The following is a 20,029-nucleotide window of genomic DNA, read 5'->3' on the forward strand; positions in this document are numbered from 1 at the left end:
GCTCCCACACTCTGCCCCGGCTCTGCTGCTCCGCTCCTGTCCCCGAGACGACTGCTCCCTTGATCTAATCTTTCCCTCACACCCTTGCTCTCCCCCTCCCCTTGTCTCTGCCGGCTCCTCCTCCCCACTGTGGTGACAGCCGTCCCACCCGGCCACTAGGGGTCCCCTAACACAATGTACATGCACATACAAATAAAACATTTTTATTAATAACATTTCCGGGTTAACTATGCTCCCTTTTGCAGGGGGTCTGCTCACCCACTGCACATGAAGTGACCAGGCAGGGAGGCCTCTGGCTGTGTAGTCGTGGCAGCACTATGGTGCAGGCACATCCCTGTCTTCATCACTTCTTTAGGAATAAAACAGTGTGTGTCAGTGTCTTCGTTCTCCATTACACAAATAGACTTCAGGCAAGAGTTGAATGCAATAAAAGAGAACATTTATTCAGCACAGTCCAATAATCCGGACAGCAGACAGTAAAGAAGCAGGCAGTTGCAGACTTTCAGTGGAGCTGGGGACACCCTGACCAAACGCCACCTCGGGTGGGGATATGCCCTCCGTACTCTACTTCCTTCGGGCACCCACGATTCAGCCAAGCATACACCGGACCCACACCGGCAGAATAGGCTCTGAGGTTGCGTCCACCTCCTTATCTCCGGTGTCCCGTGCTGTTTCGCTCACACTCTGCCCAAGTGCACACACTGCTGTCCCGGATCTCACAGCTTGACAGACACTCCGGTAAAAGCCACTCCGGTCAGCGGATCACGGCAATATTAGTGGAGCTGGGGACACTCTGACCAGACGTCACCTCGGGTGGGGATATGCCCTCCGTACTCTACTTCCTTCGGGCACCCACTATTCAGCCAAGCATACACCGGACCCACACCGGCAGAATAGGCTCTGAGGTTACGTCCACCTCCTCCTCTCCGGTGTCCCTTGATGGTCCGCTCACACTATCGCACTTGCCGCTGCAGATGCTCGCACTCCGCTGACCCGGATCTCTCTACCCCACACACATTCAGACCTAGCCTAGATATCCGGCCGACTCCTCCTCCCCGGTGGCAACAGCCGTCCCACCCGGCCACTAGGGGGTGCCCTAACACATCACATAAAAACATATAATTCAACACTTTTAATAATCACAATGCCGGGTAACTATGTTAAACTAGTAGGGGGTAGGCCCACCCACTACATGCCTCCCCTCTTAAAATCCGAGCCTCCCGGCAAGGCTCTTAAACACATAAAAACATAAACACATAAAAACCTTTCGGTTCAGTCCTCAACAGCGGCACCAGTTCAGCGGCGCTCCCGGTCTTAAGGGGCGCTTGATGGCGCAGCAGCGCTCCCGGTCTCTGGATAGCGCCCGGAGGCTCAACAGCGCTCCCGGTCTTAGATGTGCGCCCGGAGGCTTCAATAGCGCTCCCGGTCTTTGCTGAAGGTGCCCGGAGGCTTCAATAGCGCTCCCGGTCTTTGCTGAAGGTGCCCGGAGGCTTCAATAGCGCTCCCGGTCTTTGCTGAAGGTGCCCGGAGGCTTCAATAGCGCTCCCGGTCTTTGCTGAAGGGCAACAGGCCCGTGAAACTTTCCAACAAAAACAACTTTCTGCCGGTTTACAACCATCCCGGTCTTTACAGGTGCTGGAGCGAACAGCTTACTCTGGGGGCCAGGCCCTCTTCCACTCTTCCGCTTGAGCCTGGATATAGGCCCCCAGAGTTTGTCCTGGCTGGCGGCGGATCCGCCTGAAAGACACCGGAGCGTAGCACGGCTCCTCCGGCACAGCTGCTGCCGCACCTCTTGGTGGTGATGGCGTCTCCGCCCGGGACGGTGGTGGTGCGGCGGGCGACGCGTCCAGCATGAAAACTGGCCGGTTGTTGACATTTTGCGTCACCGCCACCACAGTTGGGAGCCTCTCCGGATCGAGGGCTGGCTCTGCCTCTGCTTCCGGGGCAGCCGTCGGTACGCGCCGGGGTTGAGGAGGCGCGGCCGGTCTGGTACGGCTCTGTCGTCGCTCTTGCTGCTCTTCCCACGCAATCTCCTCCTGCCACTGCTCCGCTTCCCGGGTGGTGGGCATGCGGGAAACACACACCGCAAATAGACCGCGGCTGCCTTTGTCCGGCAAGAAGCTGACTTTCTCGCCCGGCCACAGGGTATGGAGTCGCTTGGGGAGTCCTTCTACATCCAGGTGAACTCGGTTGTAAAAGTAGTCATCCCCGGTCTCTACTTCACGGATGAATCCATACCCCTCCTGCTGGTTGAATTTAACAACCACCCCGGTCACGAACTGTTGGGCCAGATCTTCTCCACCGGGCCCGGACAGCATTTCCCGGACTATGGTCTCAGCCAGGAGTCGTTCCCGGACGGGATCAGGCTTCGGGGGCGGAACACTGGGACGCGCCCTCTCCGGCGGGGCGATGACTGGGTCCCAGAAGAAGCCCAGGTGGTCCTCCTCTAGACGCTCGGCTAACTCCTCGGCTGACTCCGGCACCGGGACAAATGGTGTGGCGGCGGCATTAAGCTGCGGGGTGTCCCAAGGGAAAACAGCAACCCCTGGACGGCTTGGCATGGGCGGGGTAGCATAGGTCGCCTTCACTTCCGTAATGGTGCTCCCGGTTTGAGCGTCCCACGAGGTCTTCCAAGAGACCTTGTCCGGTCTTGTAGAGCCTCCCGGCCCAATGGGGAGATCCGCTATCGCGGCCTCGTTAGCAGGGGCGAACCGGGGTCGGCCTCGGCCAAGGCTGATGAGGGCCATGGTCGTCGCCAACTCCGCAGGTTGCCCAAAGTTCTCCATCTCGATAATCACTGGTAATGGCGGTGATGTCGACGCTGAGACTGGAGGAAGTGGAGGCGGGTCTTCGTTTCCCGCTTTTGAACAAACTCCACCCCCAGCCTTGCGCATTATCTCGACTCCTCCGCCGAGGTACTTCTTTTTCTTCTTCTTAGTCTTCAATGCCCTGGAGCTGGCGCCTCCCCTCTTTGGGCGGAGTACTCTGTCCTTTTTCTTCGGCGCCGGCCAGCTCCAGGCTCTTCTTTCGGCGCCAATTTTGCGCGCGCTTTCTTCCTCACAGATAACGGCCTCCTTGCCGCCATCTTGTACCCGGTCCAACGCCTTGGGCACTTCTTCCTCCCACCATGGGACTGGAAATCTTCTTTCATCGTCCGAATTCCGTGCTTCAGGCACTACTTGGTCTTCAGACTCCTGGTTCTCCGGCAAGGGACTTGAATCCTGCCGACTACGCCACATGAAGTGACCAGGCAGGGAGGCCTCTGGCTGTGTAGTCGTGGCAGCACTATGGTGCAGGCACATCCCTGTCTTCATCACTTCTTTAGGAATAAAACAGTGTGTGTCAGTGTCTTCGTTCTCCATTACACAAATAGACTTCAGGCAAGAGTTGAATGCAATAAAAGAGAACATTTATTCAGCACAGTCCAATAATCCGGACAGCAGACAGTAAAGAAGCAGGCAGTTGCAGACTTTCAGTGGAGCTGGGGACACCCTGACCAAACGCCACCTCGGGTGGGGATATGCCCTCCGTACTCTACTTCCTTCGGGCACCCACGATTCAGCCAAGCATACACCGGACCCACACCGGCAGAATAGGCTTTGAGGTTGCGTCCACCTCCTTATCTCCGGTGTCCCGTGCTGTTTCGCTCACACTCTGCCCAAGTGCACACACTGCTGTCCCGGATCTCACAGCTTGACAGACACTCCGGTAAAAGCCACTCCGGTCAGCGGATCACGGCAATATTAGTGGAGCTGGGGACACTCTGACCAGACGTCACCTCGGGTGGGGATATGCCCTCCGTACTCTACTTCCTTCGGGCACCCACTATTCAGCCAAGCATACACCGGACCCACACCGGCAGAATAGGCTCTGAGGTTACGTCCACCTCCTCCTCTCCGGTGTCCCTTGATGGTCCGCTCACACTATCGCACTTGCCGCTGCAGATGCTCGCACTCCGCTGACCCGGATCTCTCTACCCCACACACATTCAGACCTAGCCTAGATATCCGGCCGACTCCTCCTCCCCGGTGGCAACAGCCGTCCCACCCGGCCACTAGGGGGTGCCCTAACACATCACATAAAAACATATAATTCAACACTTTTAATAATCACAATGCCGGGTAACTATGTTAAACTAGTAGGGGGTAGGCCCACCCACTACAAGCGTACGCCGCCAACCCAGCCGACACATACCCTCACATTGCTGGGGTTGCCGGCGTACGCTGGTGTGGGCTCCCGTGCGAGCGGGGGGCGGGGTACGCTGGTAACCATGTAATATTGTGTAGCATGGTTACCAGCGTACACCGGCTTCCAGGTGAGCGCATCAAGGTCCTGCAGCGGCGAAACACAGACACACGCACACACATAAGAACAGACACACACACACACACATCAGATCACACTCACTCTCACACACACCTCACACACACATCAGATCGCATCCACACACTCACAACATCCCTTGATATTGCTTGCTTCTCGGCGGCGATACTGTGCGTGCAGTGACCTTCCAGGACCTGCCGGAGGATCACATGGCCAGAAGCATGTGGTATCTCCGGATGTTGTGAGTGTGTGAGCGCGTATGTGCGATATCGTCAGTGTGTGTGTGCGTGTATGCGATCGGGTGTGTGCGTGTATGCAATCGGGTGTGTGCGTGTATGCAATCGGGTGTGTGCGTGTATGCGATCGGATGTGTGCGTGTATGCAATCAGATGTGAGCGTGTATGCGATCGGATGTGTGCGTGTCGGCAGAAGGCAGAGGAGCACTGCGTGCAGCACAGCTGCTGGGACCGCACACCGGAGGGCACAGGCAGAAGTGGGGTGTGAGTGTATGCGATCAGATGTGTGCGTGTATACTGTCTGATGTGTGACTGTGGAGCACGATGGGGGGTGCACAGCATGGGGAATGGAGCACGATGGGGGGTGCACAGCATGGGGGATGGAGCACGATGGGGAGTGCGCAGCATGGGGGATGGAGCACAATGGGGAGTGCGCAGCATGGGGGATATAGCACGATGGGGGGTGCGCAGCATGGGGGATGGAGCACGATGGAGAGTGCGCAGCATGGGGGATGGAGCACGTTTGGGAGTGCGCAGCATGGGGGATGGAGCACGTTTGGGAGTGCACAGCATGGGGGATGGAGCATGATGGGGAATGCGCAGCATGGGGGATGGAGCACGATGGGGAGTGCGCAGCATAGGGGATGGAGCACAATGGGGAGTGCGCAGCATGGGGGATGGAGCACGATGGGGGGTGCGCAGCATGGGTGATGGAGCACGATGGGGGGTGCGCAGCATGGGGGATGGAGCACGATGGGGGGTGCGCAGCATGGGGGATGGAGCACGATGGGGGGTGCGCAGCATGGGAGATGGAGCACGATGGGGGGGTGCGCAGCATGGGGGATGGAGCACGATGGGGGGTGCACACCTCCCCCCAAAACACACACACACCGCCACACACGCACTGCACAACACACCACACACACACTGGGAACCACAAACACCGCCCTACACAGACACCCACACACACAGACAACGCCGCACACACACAACACCCAACACACAAACACCGCGGCACACACAAATATACGCACATACCGCACAACACACACACTGCACAAAACATACCTCCCCCCAAAACACACACACACACCCCACACAAACCGCGCAACACACACACACAACGCTACAGACACACAGCGCTCCACAAACAACACAACACACGCAACACACAAACAAGACCGCTCTTACCCCCTGCCACACCCAGACAACACCCAGAACATGTACAGCGCCCTACACAAAAACTTGGTAACTACACACAACAACATCTATATATATATATATATATATATATATATATATAACAAAAATCATACATTAACTACACAATACGTAAATTCTAGAATACCCGATGCGTAGAATCGGGCCACCTTCTAGTATATATATTTTATATATATATATATATATATATATATATATATATATAGATTTTATATATATATATATATATATATATATATATATATATATATATATATATATATATATATATTACAGTGTAGACCAGCTCACTCCTGTGAATCAACTGGAACCTCAGCTGACCTGGTTAACTCCGTTGTGCCCGGATCAGGATGTAGGAGTCCATCCATGCAAATGTGAACAACGGCAGAGCAATGTCCAGCAATAACGTGAGCAATCCAGGATGCTGTTAAAAATTTATTTCACTTTATTCGTAAATCCATTAAAAGGCAATGGTCCAAGCAGTTCAAAACACCTCAAGTTCACGATTCTGGACCGTGAAGAAGATGGGTTTTACCGCTGAAACTCGTAGTCCTATCTGTACTACATTCCTGCGTTAATGCTGTTTTGAACTGCTTGGACCATTGCCTTTTAATGGATTTACGAATAAAGTGAAGAAAATTTTAACAGCATCCTGGATTGCTCACGTTACTGCTGGACATTGCTCTGCCGTTGCTTTTATATATATATACACTAAAGCCAGTGCTATAGTGGCACTATCATGCTGATTCTATACATACCTTTAGTTGTGAGATATTAGTTGTATACTTTCTTTAATATAGACAAGAAAAGTTTGTGAAATGCACTGTTATTTGATTGATAGGTGCAACAGAATATCTAATAGGTGGGTCGGGTTTTGCTAGTTATTTCAGCCCCTGTCTGTCTGCCTGTCCTTCCTCCCTCTGTCCTTCCTCCCTCCTCCTCCCCCTGCAATAACAGAGTTAGGGTGAGGAGTTGTTCATTTCTTGTTTCCTGGTTTACAGAGGTTGACGAAGAATAATGGGGATAGAACAATCACTAATAGATCCATCTGTCCCCTATAGTATCATGTTATTGTTATCAGCAGCACATCTCCCGTTTACACAGCGTGATGTGCTGCTCAGAACAATTATTTTTGTTCCCCCATAAACAATCCACTCACTAAAATGATTCTACATATATGTAACGTGACACTGGGCGGTGGCCATTAGCAAGGTACATGAAGGTGGGGTTCCTGGCTAAGTGTGTGGACTTGTGCGATGGGGTGCTTGGCCATTGCAGGCCACATGTATCTGCTGACTTCGGCTGGCCAGGACTAGAGGTTGAATAGTTCAATGAGAAAGACCATCGCTCAAAGCTCATTTCCTTAACCACATCAAAGCACAATACTATGGTTCAGTTAATGAGACTCCTATTCTCAACCCATGGTTCCGCATCTCCTTCCCTTTTAAAAGGAACAGGTTTTCCAACATGGCCGGTAGTTAACTTCTCTACTTCTGACACCTTGGAACTCCTGCCCAAGCACTCTCTTCATCTCATGTTCTCTATTCTATCCTGATATGTTACCTCTCTGAGTTATAAACTCAGGGCTGTACTGCTATGCGCCCTGCCCCAGGATCCTTTTCCAGTTGACCACCCTGTCTTTCTGCACATTTTATTTCTCCTTTACTTAGGAGCACGTTATCTACTGCCTTAGTCTCCACTTACGTTACAGACACCCATGTCTTGTGGCTCTTCTCACTGGTCAGACCATAGGTCCAATTTTACTGCATGCTGGTCCCTATCTCACTTCTTGACATGAAACTGTCAATGTCCCTTCACTTGAGCCTCTCCCACTTTGGGATAGTCCGTAACATTACCTCTAATCCTCCCTACTGTTGATCAGAAAACAATCTATCACTAATAACGAATGTCACAATACACATTACACATCATAAGAATACTTGTGTCCTTAAAGGGGAACGTGGGCAGTGTGTCCATCTCCTTACATTCACACAGTATGTAACACAAACACTGTATGTTACACACATATAGCACACACACATGTATACACCAAGCACATAAACACACATAGAGCAGCTTCATACAGACACATGCATACAAAGAGCAGATACATACATACCAGGAGCCCATACATTCTGATATCCTCACTAATATATACGACGAAGAGCCAATTCATTTTGATGTCTTCACTACTATAACTAATATATACCTACCAGGGCTCAGACATTTTCATGTCATCACTAGTATATACCGCCAGGAGCCCATACATTCTGATGTCCTCACTAATATATACCACGAGGAGCCCATACATTTTGATGTCTCCACTAGTATAACTAACATATACATACCAGGGTTCAGACATTTTGATGTCATCACTAGTATGTCGCGGGCGGAGGAGGGGACGCCGCGCTCTCCCACTGCTCGGGTCCGGCTGCCGCGACGGCTGCTGCGGCCTGCTGCTGCTGCTGCTCGGTGGCTCGAGCGATGGGCCGGATCCCGGGGACTCGAGCGGCGCTCCTCGCCCGTGAGTGAAAGGAGATTGGGTTTTGGGATAGTTTATTGTCCGTGACGCCACCCACGGTTGTGGTGATTAAGTGGACACCACCGCTGCTCTGTCTGGGGATCCCAGGAGTGATGGTATGGAGCAGCCAGTTGTTGATTTGCCCCTCCGTGGGTAGAGGTTTTGGTGATCCCGGGGCCCAGTGATGGGGTCGGTATGGTGGTCAGGCGGGTATGGGGCCTGTGGAGGTGCAGGGGCGCAGGGGCAGCACTGTGCCGCACGGCACGGAGGTACTCACTCAGCCAGTAAACACGACACAGTTCTCGGTAAACAAACGGCTGGTTGGACGGGTCCCTCGGACGGTTGCGGTGCTGCTGTTCCCTGCAGTTAGCGGTGACGGTCTCTTCCTGCACCTATGTAAAGTCTCTTGGTAGCGATGGGTTCCCACCGGGTACCCGCTCCCCGGCTTGGATATGGGCCGGAGGAGCCCCTCTCTTGCCCGCAGGCGCTGGCCCTGGGAAACTGGTGCCTTGGCGGTGGTGGTGTCTCCCCTTAACGGTCGGACTGTTGCCTTCAATCGGGACTTGGTTGTTAGGAGACAGAGGTCCCCTTCACTGACGGATTTGGCAAATTATGGCGACTCCTAGCCTTGCCGGGATCCGAAAGGCCCCTGCCCTGGTGCTGACTGTTCTTCGTATACTGCTCCGGTACTGCCGGGTCACCACCCGTCCGCGGTCCTTCCAGCAACCTCCAAGCAGTCCCCCTGCAGACTATCACCGCCGTCTGCCGACCTTGCTGTCTCAGTCCGGGGCACACACCCGGACCAACTTTAGGCTTTACTACTCTCTCTTTTCTGTCACTTCAGCTTCTCTCTTTTGCTCCTCTACCACTTCACTTCCTTCTACTTTCGCTTCCTAAACTCATCTGCCTGGTTCTCCCGCCTCCAGGGCTGTGAACTCCTCGGTGGGCGGAGCCAACCGCCTGGCCCACCCCCTGGTGTGGACATCAGCCCCTGGAGGAAGGCAACAAGGATTTTAGGTTAGCCTAGATGTACCTGCCGGGAATGTGGGGTGCATGTGATGTTGTGACCTGTGACCCCTGGCTTGCCCAGGGCGTCACAAGTATATACCACCAGGAGCCCATATATTCTGATGTCTTCACTAATATAACTTAAATATAGCTACCAGAAGCCCAGACATTCTTATGTCCCCACTAATGTATACCACAAGGGTTCCATATGTTCTAGACTCAACCACACACAGACACCCACACAGATAGATAGATCAAATACACAGGACTTACCACCAGTCCATAACCTCTTTAGATCTTCCGACTTCCGCAAAGTGTAGTACCTGTGGTAACAACACAGTCACAGTCACCAAAGGTCCTGAAGTAGTCTCCACATCGGAAGCTACACTAATAATGCTGCCATCAGTATAGCACCTGCTGTAAACATGGGGGCTCCTGGTGTAGATGTGGGAGCCCCTAGGGGAGTGGAGGCAACTGACCAGTTTTCTCTGCTTTAACACCAGTCCTGTATGACAATCATATTAATGATCATACTTTGCACATAAAAGGTTTGAATCAGACAATAAACTAAACTAGACTAAAGCTGCCTATTAGTTATATACAAGTCATTTAATTGTTTCGTATAAACCTGATATGATTTTAGGGATTTTAGGACACTTTTATAACTTATAATGGATTGTAATTAGTGTCGTGGGCGGAGGGGACGCGCTCGCCACGCTCGGGTCCGTGGCTTCTGCTGCTGCTGCTCGGTGGCTCGAGCGGTGGGCCAGACCCGGGGACTCGAGCAGCGCTCCTCACCTGTGAGTAAAAAGGGGTGGTTTGGTTAGGGAGATTGTTCGTGACGCCACCCACGGGACGTGGTGATGATGGCACCACCGCTGCTGCTGACGGGGATCCCAGGAGAGATGGCAGGGAGCAGCTAGGATGTTGTCCCCTCGTGGGTAGGGGGTTGGTGATCCCGGGGCCCGGTGGTGTTACGGGGAGGCTGGATGGCTGGGGTACAGGGACTGAGCGGCGCAGTGCCAGACGGCACTGGTGTACTCACTCAGACAATCACTGACAGAGTCGCTGGTAAACCAAAACGGCCGGATGGACGGGTCCCGCAGCTAGCTGCAGTGTTGTTGCTGTGCTCTCCCCGGACGGCTGATGGTGGCTGTCTTTCCCTGCACCTGTTAGAAGTGTTCTGACTCCTGTGGTTGCCCACCGGTAGTCCGCTCCCCGGCGTATAGGTGCCGTAGGAGCCCGTTTGCCTGCAGGCGCTGGCCCTTGGATCTCTAGCCTGTGGCGGTGGCTGTATATCCTCACGGTGTGGACTGTTGCCTTCTGTCGGGACTTGGTTGTTGGGGAACCCCTGGGGTTCCTTTCACACTCGGATTTGACTATTGACGGCGGCTCCAAGCCTGGTCGGGGTCCGACGGCCCTGCCTGTGTGCTTAGCTTCAGTCCGCTCCCCAGTTCGGTACCGACCCCGGTCCTTATGGCTTCACAGAGTTCCACCAACTCCTGCAGACAGCAACCACCGTCTGCCAACCTTGCTGTCAGTGCCTGGGCTCCTACCCAGACACCTGAAGTGTTTACTCCTCTCACTTTCACCTCCAAAACTGATCTGACACTTTTCCCGCCTCCAGGCCTGTGAACTCCTCGGTGGGTGGGGCCAACCGCCTGGCTCTGCCCCACCTGGTGTGGACATCAGGCCCTGGAGGGAGGCAACAAGGATTTTTGATTGACTGTTGTAACTTAGGGTGGGGGGTGTGTATGTTGGTATGTATGTGACTACCTGGCTAGTCCAGGGTGTCATATTAGCACCAACCAAAGATATAGGTTGAGTCGTAGTTTACTTTCATTCACATGTAACAATGTGCGGTGGGCAGTTTTGTGTGAAAAGTTCATGAAGAAGGTCACCTTCTCTCATTTTCAGTGGTGAGAGCAACACCCACCCAAGCACCAGGTTACTTTTTATTGATACGTATATGTGCTGCCCCGGTGGAAGCAGCTGAGCTGCTCGGATCCGGGTTAGCTGTGACTCGAGGGTTTCCGGACCTGGGTTCGTGCGGCAACTCAAATGAAAGAGGGTTATTTACAGGGAATTGATATAGTTCTTGACGCCACTCGTGGTGTACAGTAATTTGGGAGTACCGCCATTGCCGTTGAGAGTACCCGGGGTGATGAAGTGGGGCAGCAAGGTGTCGTAGCCCTCCACGGGTAGGGGAATGCCCCGGGACTCGGTGTAGGGTTGCCGTGGGATACAGGGGTCACTCTCGTACTCGCTCAGTCAATAAGCAGACGCTGACAAACTGGTAAACCAATTCTCTGCCACTGAGGGGAGCTCGTCCGGGTCCCATCCCCTATAGTGTTGCCTGGTGATCCGTGACCTGCCTCCTGACACTAACTTTAACTTCAACGTGGTAGCTCAGTAGTATGGAACTTGCCGGGCCCCGCTCCCCACTGTGGCTAAGTGTAGGAGCTCTCAGGGCTCAAGCTTGGGATTTTCTGGACCGTTTTGGATTGGAAAATCCTTTTCCCCCTCGTTGCGCTGATGCCCCGATTCTGCAGCGGGTGGGAACGGATCATAAAGGCTCCGTTCTCCTCAGGTGAATTGTCGGGTTGCCTTAAGCTATTCTCCGACCTAGGGTCCATGTACCCCATCGTGCCTTCGGTCCCAGACCGGTGATAGTGCTAGGCTGCCGGCTGTCCTCCTCGACAGGTCTAGGCACCTTGCCACAATCCCCTGCGACCGGTGGTCTGACTCCTCTAGGTCTAGACCACCGTCTGCAACCTAGACAGTTTCTCTAGGAGCCACTGCTCCCGACCTCCTCTCACTCTCACTACCTACATTCTACTCCTCACTACACTCCTCACCTTCCCTCCCTGACCCCCCAAGTGGGTGACTCTATTCCACTCAAGCCGTCCACTGGTGTGCCTGGTGGGTGTGGTGCAGGGTATATCTAGGATTTGATTTGCTGTTGAAGGCAACACTATTTAGATAGGGACCCAGAACCACGAGGGACTTGAAATACTGCACGGAAGGGCAGTTTGTGCAGTACCCTGTGATGACCTGATAGTCCAGGGGCGTCACATATATATCTGATTTCTTCAGTTGTCACAGCTTGACAGTTCTTCTATGCCTAGAGGTATAGTTTTATATTGGTATACTTTGTCATTTCCTCCTTGGCTCAGTAGATGGGGTATGATCAGGCCATGTCCCTGTACGGTCAAACACAGCCATTACACAGCACATAGCAAGGGTATATAGTTACATAGGTTGAAAAAAGACCTAGGTCCATCTATTTCAAACTTCCTCCACCGATTATACATTTAGTCACTAAATAATTCATAACCGACAATGTTGTGTGTACTGAGGAAATCACCCAGCCCTTTTTTAAAAGTTGTTATGGTGTCTGCCATTACTACTGTGGCGCCCCTGAGGCTTCAGTCGCCACAGAGTATTGCACTTTATTTTAGGTGCCACATTCCCCTCGGGTAAGCAGGGGGTTAATCACCGGTGTTCCACATTCTCACTTTCCATAAAGCTTTGGAGCCTTCTCCCGGGGAAATGGCTCAGGTTAAGCAGGGGGGTGGCCATCATGAATCATGCGATTTCCCCGGTCACTGAAGCCAGCCACCTGGGGGGCGGGTTCCACTTGGAGTAGAAGTAGGAGCACACTCACACAATCACTAGTCAGTCTACCCGGGACACCAGTTCTGGGACATGACACCATCATCTTTTTCTTCTCTTCTCTTCACGGGGCCTGGGGCTTGGAGCAGAACGCTCGGCCCAGGTGCCTCCCAGCTGGAAGGGCAACTCTGAAAAAGGACTTTCTTCTTCTTTCAAACAATGGTGACTTCTATTAACTTATCCGAGGTCGGCAGAGCCCATCACAGCAGGTGACCAGTACTATCCAGGAGAGCGGCACAGCACAAAGAGTGAGTAAAGACACCTGGAACCGCAGCTATTGACTCTGACTCTTGATTACCGGCACCGCTGCCCCGCACATCGGTGCTTAAACGCCATAACTACTCCCCTCATCATCCTCCCCGGGGCCTGCTCCACCTGTGGGGAGCGATGCCATCTCTGGCTGCTACTACCATCCGCCATGGAGGACAGCGACAGCAGTGGTGGCTAAATCCCTGGCTGCATACCACAGTCGGCGTCACGATATTCATCCTACTACTACCCCCACCATCTTCCCTCCTTATTGGTGTACACCTCGGGGCACGAAGCCGGGCAGGCCACCGCGACATCCCAGATCATCACACCGGCCCGGTGACGAGTAACGCAGGTACAAGACTCCACGTGCCTGACAACCCCTGCCTCCTGGGTGTTACACTACCTCTTGTGGTAGGGCATTCTACAATCTTACTACTCTAACTGTAAAGAAACAGGAGAGCAGATGTGGTTGAAATGCAAAAGAGAATGACAAATTTTATTACATCATAAAAAACAGTTTTTAGATGTAGCACAGAAAAATACATATAGGTGCAACAACAGAGGGCACCTTGGCACATAAAGAGTTAATCAGAATTAACAAGGCAAGTAGAATACATAAGACAACAAGTATGCAGCACAGATGGCAAAAAATACAAAATTACATGCCAGGTGATACCAGAGAGCAATAGCTGGTGTGCAAGATAAGATAAAATTATACAGCATATATATAATTTTATCTTATCTTGCACACCAGCTATTGCTCTCTGGTATCTGGTAGCGTCGGTCATCCCCAATTCATGGAAATGACCGACGCTACACCGATGATACGATTACGACGCTTTTGCGCTCATTAATCGTATCAAAAATGCTTTACACACTACGATATCGCCTGCGACGTCGGATGTGCGTCACTTTCAATTTGACCCCACCGACATCGCACCTGCGATGTGGTAGTCTGCAAAGTGCCCCTAAGTATCTATGGTTACGACCACGAGCAATTAACTAACATTATATAAGTGGACGTAACCATGGATATCTAAGCTGAAATGCCCTGCACATGAGGTAAGAAACATGGCTATATCAGGAGAAAAATACTACATTTCTAAATGGAGGGATTTGCTAATATTATTATTATAACTATGTCGCGGGCGGAGGAGGGGACGCTGCGCTCTCCCACTGCTCGGATCCGGCTGCTGCTGCCGCTGCTTTGTGGTGGCTCAAGCGGTGGGCCGGATCCCGGGGACTCGAGCGGCGTTCCTCGCCCGTGAGTGAAAAGGGAGATTGTTTGGATGGTGGGGAGTTTGGTGATTGTCCGTGACACCACCCACGGTTGTGGTGATATTGGTGACACCACCGCTGCTCTAGATGGGGATCCCGGGAGCGGTGACAGGGAGCAGATTTGTTGTTAGTTCTCCCCTCCATGGGTAGGGGGTTGGTTGTCCCGGGGCCCGGTGATGGGGTAGGGATGGATGACAGGCGGGTTACAGGGCCTGGTGAGGTGCAGGGTCGCGGGGGCAGCGCTGTGCCGCACGGCACGGTGGTACTCACTCAGCCAATGATGAGGACACAGTTCTCGGTAAAACACACGGCTGGATGGACGGGTCCCACAGGCGGCTGCGGTGTTGTTTCTCCCGGCAGGTTGATGGTGACTGCCTTTCCCTGCACCTACGTACTGTAAACGGTTCCAATGGGTTCCCACCGGTAACCCGTTCCCCAGCTTGGATATGGGCTGGAGGAGCCCCTTTTGCCTGCAGGCTCTGGCTCTGGGAACAGTAGCCTTGGCGGTGGCTGTGTTTCCCTCTCTCGGTTGGACTGTTGCCTTCTGTCGGGTCTTGGCTGCTGGGAAACCCAGGAGGTCCCCTTCGCTAACAAGTTTGGCAAATTCACGGCGACTACTAGCCTTGCCGGGGTCCGTAAGCCCCTGCCAGATGGTGCTGACTTCTCTTTGTTCACCGGTCCGGTACCGCCGGGCCACCGCCCGTCCACGGTCCTTACGGTAGACTCCGATAGGTCACTCCTGCAGACGGTCACCACCGTCTGCCAACCTTGCTGTACCGCCCGGGCCACACACCCGGACGCTGTCAGTTAGTTGCTCCACTACTACTTTCCTTCCTTCCACTTTCACCTCCAAAACTAATCTGTCTGCTTTTCCCGCCTCCAGGACTGTGAACTCCTCGGTGGGCGGGGCCAACCGCCTGGCCCACCCCCTGGTGTGGACATCAGCCCCTGGAGGAAGGCAACAAGGCTCTGTGTCTGACTTCGGTGTGCCTGACCGGGAGTGTGGGGTGTGGTGGTGTTGTTCTCTGTGGCCCCTGGCTTGTCAAGGGCGCCACAACTACTACATATTGGGATAAGATCTTTGATATGGAAATAACCCTTCAAGTCATGTTCAGGACCTTTCTGTATATTTTGGAACTAGATAGGCATTATATGTGGATAATAAAGGGTAATATTATACTGATGGGCAAGGATCCCCATCTTTCTTCAGCCCTTGCCAGTCATACCCTTCCATCTCTTCACAGAGGACAGCCGTATTACTGAGACTTCTCCATCTGAAATATACAATTCCCCAGCTGAATCCCCTCGTTCCCAAGCTCCTGTCTCTGTCCTCCGCTCTGCACAAGTTCTGGGGAATAAAACACACTAATAATGGCCTCCACTCTCACTGTGTTAATAGCGTTACTCTGCGAACAGAACCTGGTCTATTTTAGTCTGCTCGTTATAAATAGCTCCCAGCGAGCGCGGCCTGCGCCCGTTCTGCAGCCTGTATACAGGCATGGGTTTGGGTTAATAAGACATTTTTTCACATTAGGGCCCCCACTCTTCATGTGAATCTCGGTACTTGGGTTGGGTTACCATGGAGATGTGAGGGTGGGTGTAGGATGCTGCAGATTATCTACTGTACTGTCTGTGTAGTTAGCTCCTTATACCGACACAGCAGAGCTGACTTTGTCAGCATTGGTTACGAGGCTGTAAAGTTAACTTGCCGCCCACAGCTGATAAAAGGAGGTTGTTTAGTGGCTGACTGGCTGTCCAGAATGGTGATTTTAATGCTTGCCATCCGATAAAGGAGCATTTTATTCATTCGTTGGTGCATTGCTGGTCTGTATAGCCAAGCCGATAATGAACACTCATGTGACGCCCTGACAAAATCAGGTTGTCACAGAAGACTGCATCCATCTTCCAGATGCAGGATTCTCTCCCCTTTGGCCCTCCATCACAACCCCACACAGGTACATACACCAGCCACAAAAGCCTAGTCAGTGAGTCACCCCCCCAAGGACAATAGGGACACACCAGTGGGCGGGGCCCAGGCAGATGGTGACACCTACCTAGGGGTTCTGAGGTGTCAAGGGGAGGGAATAAGACAGTTGAGTTCGGACAGTAGACGTGAGAGGAGTGAAGTGGTAGTCGGAGGTTGTAGCTCCCGGACTACCAGACTACACCTAGTGGCCCCGGGACTACACCTCCCCTACCCATGGAGGGGATACCATCCTGCTGCCCCGCTCCATCAGCCCCGGGCACCCCATACCAAGGCAGCGGCGGTGTCACCAATAATCACCGCAAACCACGGGTGGCGTCACTGACAAACTCTCCCCTGTAAATAACCCTTTTTCACTTGCAGGCGACAGACGGGTGCTCAGGCCCCGGATCCAGTTCCCACCTCGAGCCACCGCAACGAGCCCGGCATCTGAGCAGCCCTTCCACCTTTGCCACGGTCTGTCCCCTGCCCGCAACAGTCATTTCCGATTATTGCCTCATGTAAATTGGCCAAATACAGGTTGTCCAATGAAAACCAGTTATCACCTTGTTGATTGGTCGGGATAAGCTATCGGGACTTACCCCCGTTACAAAATGGGGCTGCAGGTCAGATGCTCAAGCGCTGATCCATTAATTTACCATGGAGATTCCAGAAAAATCCGAAAACACAGCGCTCAGCAGCCCCATAATGAATTATTGGAGTGGTGAACGAGCATGCACATGGGGATAAGTGGTCTGCTAATAAGTGTATTGGGACCCCAACTGATCAACAAGATATCACCTATCGTCTGGATGGGTATGCGTGATAACTAGTTTTCCCTTGACAACCCCTTTAATTTAGAGGGGTTGTCCACTAGTTTGACATTGATGGTCTATCCTTATGATAGGTCATCTATGTCTGATCATCCAGGGTCCAACGCATCACACCCCTACCGATCTGTTGTTTTCGGTCCCAGCGGGGGCACCAGGCAGCTGGAATCCAACTGAGCATCGCCGACCACCTGCTGCTGCTGCCGGGACAAAGAACAGCTGATTGGCGGGGATGCGTTGTGTCGGACTCTGGCTAATCAGACATTGATGACCTATCCTAAGGATAGACTATCAATGTCAAAGTAGTGGACAACCTCTTTAAGGTTGTTGGCTAAAAAAAAAGTCACCAAAACTAAGGGCCAATTCATTAGGGTGTTTACCCCAACATTTTTGAGTAAAACAACTTAATAACAAGCAGTATTTTTGTGCAACTCTGTAATATTGCAATTTGGTGTTTTCACACCAGTGCCGGCGAGCCACGGCAATAAAGGTGACAGGGTGTGGCTACGTATGCACCACAAATGCATGAAAAGTTACACCAGTTTAGTACATTAATGTCGGTAACACACATCAGTTAAGAGATACCCCTTCACTAAAGAGGTAGACCGGACTAAATCTACAAGTCTGCAGATACTCTGTGTGTCACTCTATGTGACTGTAGACTTCTGAATACTCACATCACGCACACTGTGAGCTGTGAGCATTTTCCGATATCAGAGCCAGGAGTGGCAATCACGTGGCCATGAGTATGTGATATTCAAACTCCCGGACAGAATCCTATTAGATGGGCGCAGCTCTGACACCAGCAAATCCTCATAGTGTACTGTACAGTGCATGCAATGTGAGAATTCACAAGTCTCCAGTCACATAGAATGACTTAAAGGGAATCTGTCAGCAGGTTTAGCTATGTATGCTACAAGGGTTAAAACATAGAATTCAGGGATGCCTGTCTTGTCAAGGTCCCATCTGTTATTTATGTGCTATGTTTGTTTAATCAGCAGGATCCTTATCATTGCTCGGACTACAAAGTCACAAGCACAGCAGTCCGACACACCCCTCCTGTGATTGACATCTCATTGTCACAGTACAATCTCTATTGACAGCCTGGTGTGGGTGGGAAAGCTCACTTAGCTCTGCTAAATCTAAAAATTGTGATTGTGTCAGAACAGCTGCACCCAGTAATTTAAGGGATACATCATTGGATTCAGGGGATTTTTGCCTACATTATGCTTCTCTCAGATGAGGTAGCAAAAACCTGCTGACGGATTCCCTTTAAGACTCACGTGCACAATGCCAGTCTTAATGAATCTACCCCCAAGTGTCTTAGCATGCCCACATCCCTTTCATAACTAGAATCTGATAGCTATTCCTCCCGAGTCTCTTATACACCATGCACAATCTGCTTGGCCAGATGTGAGTGTTTTTATAATTGAGAGAGAGGAGGAAGCTGCTGCCAGACCCCTCTTTTAGGGGCTCATTTGCCAAAAAGATCAGGCATAAAGATTCAATATGCCCAATCATTTGGGCACCTCCATATACATTTGATGACTGATCACGCACAAATCAGTGGGATCTGCCAACATGAAATCAAGGCCTCTTTGCACTTTTCACACGCCAGTGAAAATCACACACTTTTTACACTGACGTGATAAAGGTGCATGTGTCCCTCTGTGTGCCATGATTTTGCCACACGTGTAATCTGCATGTGCTATCCATGATAATACACAGAGATCAGGCACTTATACTCACCTGCCCACGCTCCTGCTGTCCGTGGTGCTGAAGTTTCCTGCTATGCTGTGCCCGGCCGCTGCTGTCTCTCCACTGCAGCTACTTTAGGGTCGGCTGTGAGTGCATATATGTGAGCATATTTAGCTGCCTTGGAAGCAGGAGACAGCAGCGGCTGAAGACAGCATCGCTGGAGAAGGTGAGTATAAAAAGCTTTTTATTTTCAATATACGTGTTTTTCTGGTGTGTGTGTGGCGCCCTGGACTAGCCAGGTCGTCACAGATAACACACAAACACCCCCACCCCTAGGACAGCAACATTAGTCAAACACAAAACCCTTGTTGCCTCCCTCCAGTGTCTGATGTCCACACCAGGTGGGGGCGGGGCCAAGGCGGTTGGCCCCACCCACCGAGGAGTTCACAGACCTGGAGGCGGGAAAAAGTGTCAGTTGAGTGGGAGAGTTGAGTCGAGGAGGTTGAAGTGAGAGGACTGAGCACTTGGGTGTCCGGGTTCGTGGCCCAGGCACTGACAGCAAGGTTGGCAGACGGTGGTGGCCGTCTGCAGGAGTGGTGGAGCAACGCGGAACCGTAGGACCGGGGTCGGGCGTTGGCCTGCCGGTACCGACCGGGGAGCGAAGTGAAGCCAGCACAGGCAGGGCCATCGGACCCTGACCAGGCTTGGAGCCGCCAACAACAGTCAAATCCGAATGTGACTGGAACCCCAGGGGTTTCCTAACAGCAAAAGTCCCGATTGAAGGCAACCGTCCGCACTGTGAGGGTATACAGCCACCGCCAACGGCTAGAGACCCAAGGGCCAGCGCCCGCGGCACCCATACACCGGGGAGCGGACTACCGTTGGGAAGCCACAGTAGTCAACACGAAACACTAAGGTGCAGGGAGAGACAGCCACTATCACCTGTCCAGGGAGAGATACAGCAGCCGGCTGCGGGACCTGTCCATCCAGCCGTTTGGTTTACTGGAGACTTTGTGCCTCATTT

This window comes from Anomaloglossus baeobatrachus, chromosome 4, assembly GCF_048569485.1.
Source record: "Anomaloglossus baeobatrachus isolate aAnoBae1 chromosome 4, aAnoBae1.hap1, whole genome shotgun sequence".
Lineage (NCBI taxonomy): Eukaryota > Metazoa > Chordata > Amphibia > Anura > Aromobatidae > Anomaloglossus > Anomaloglossus baeobatrachus.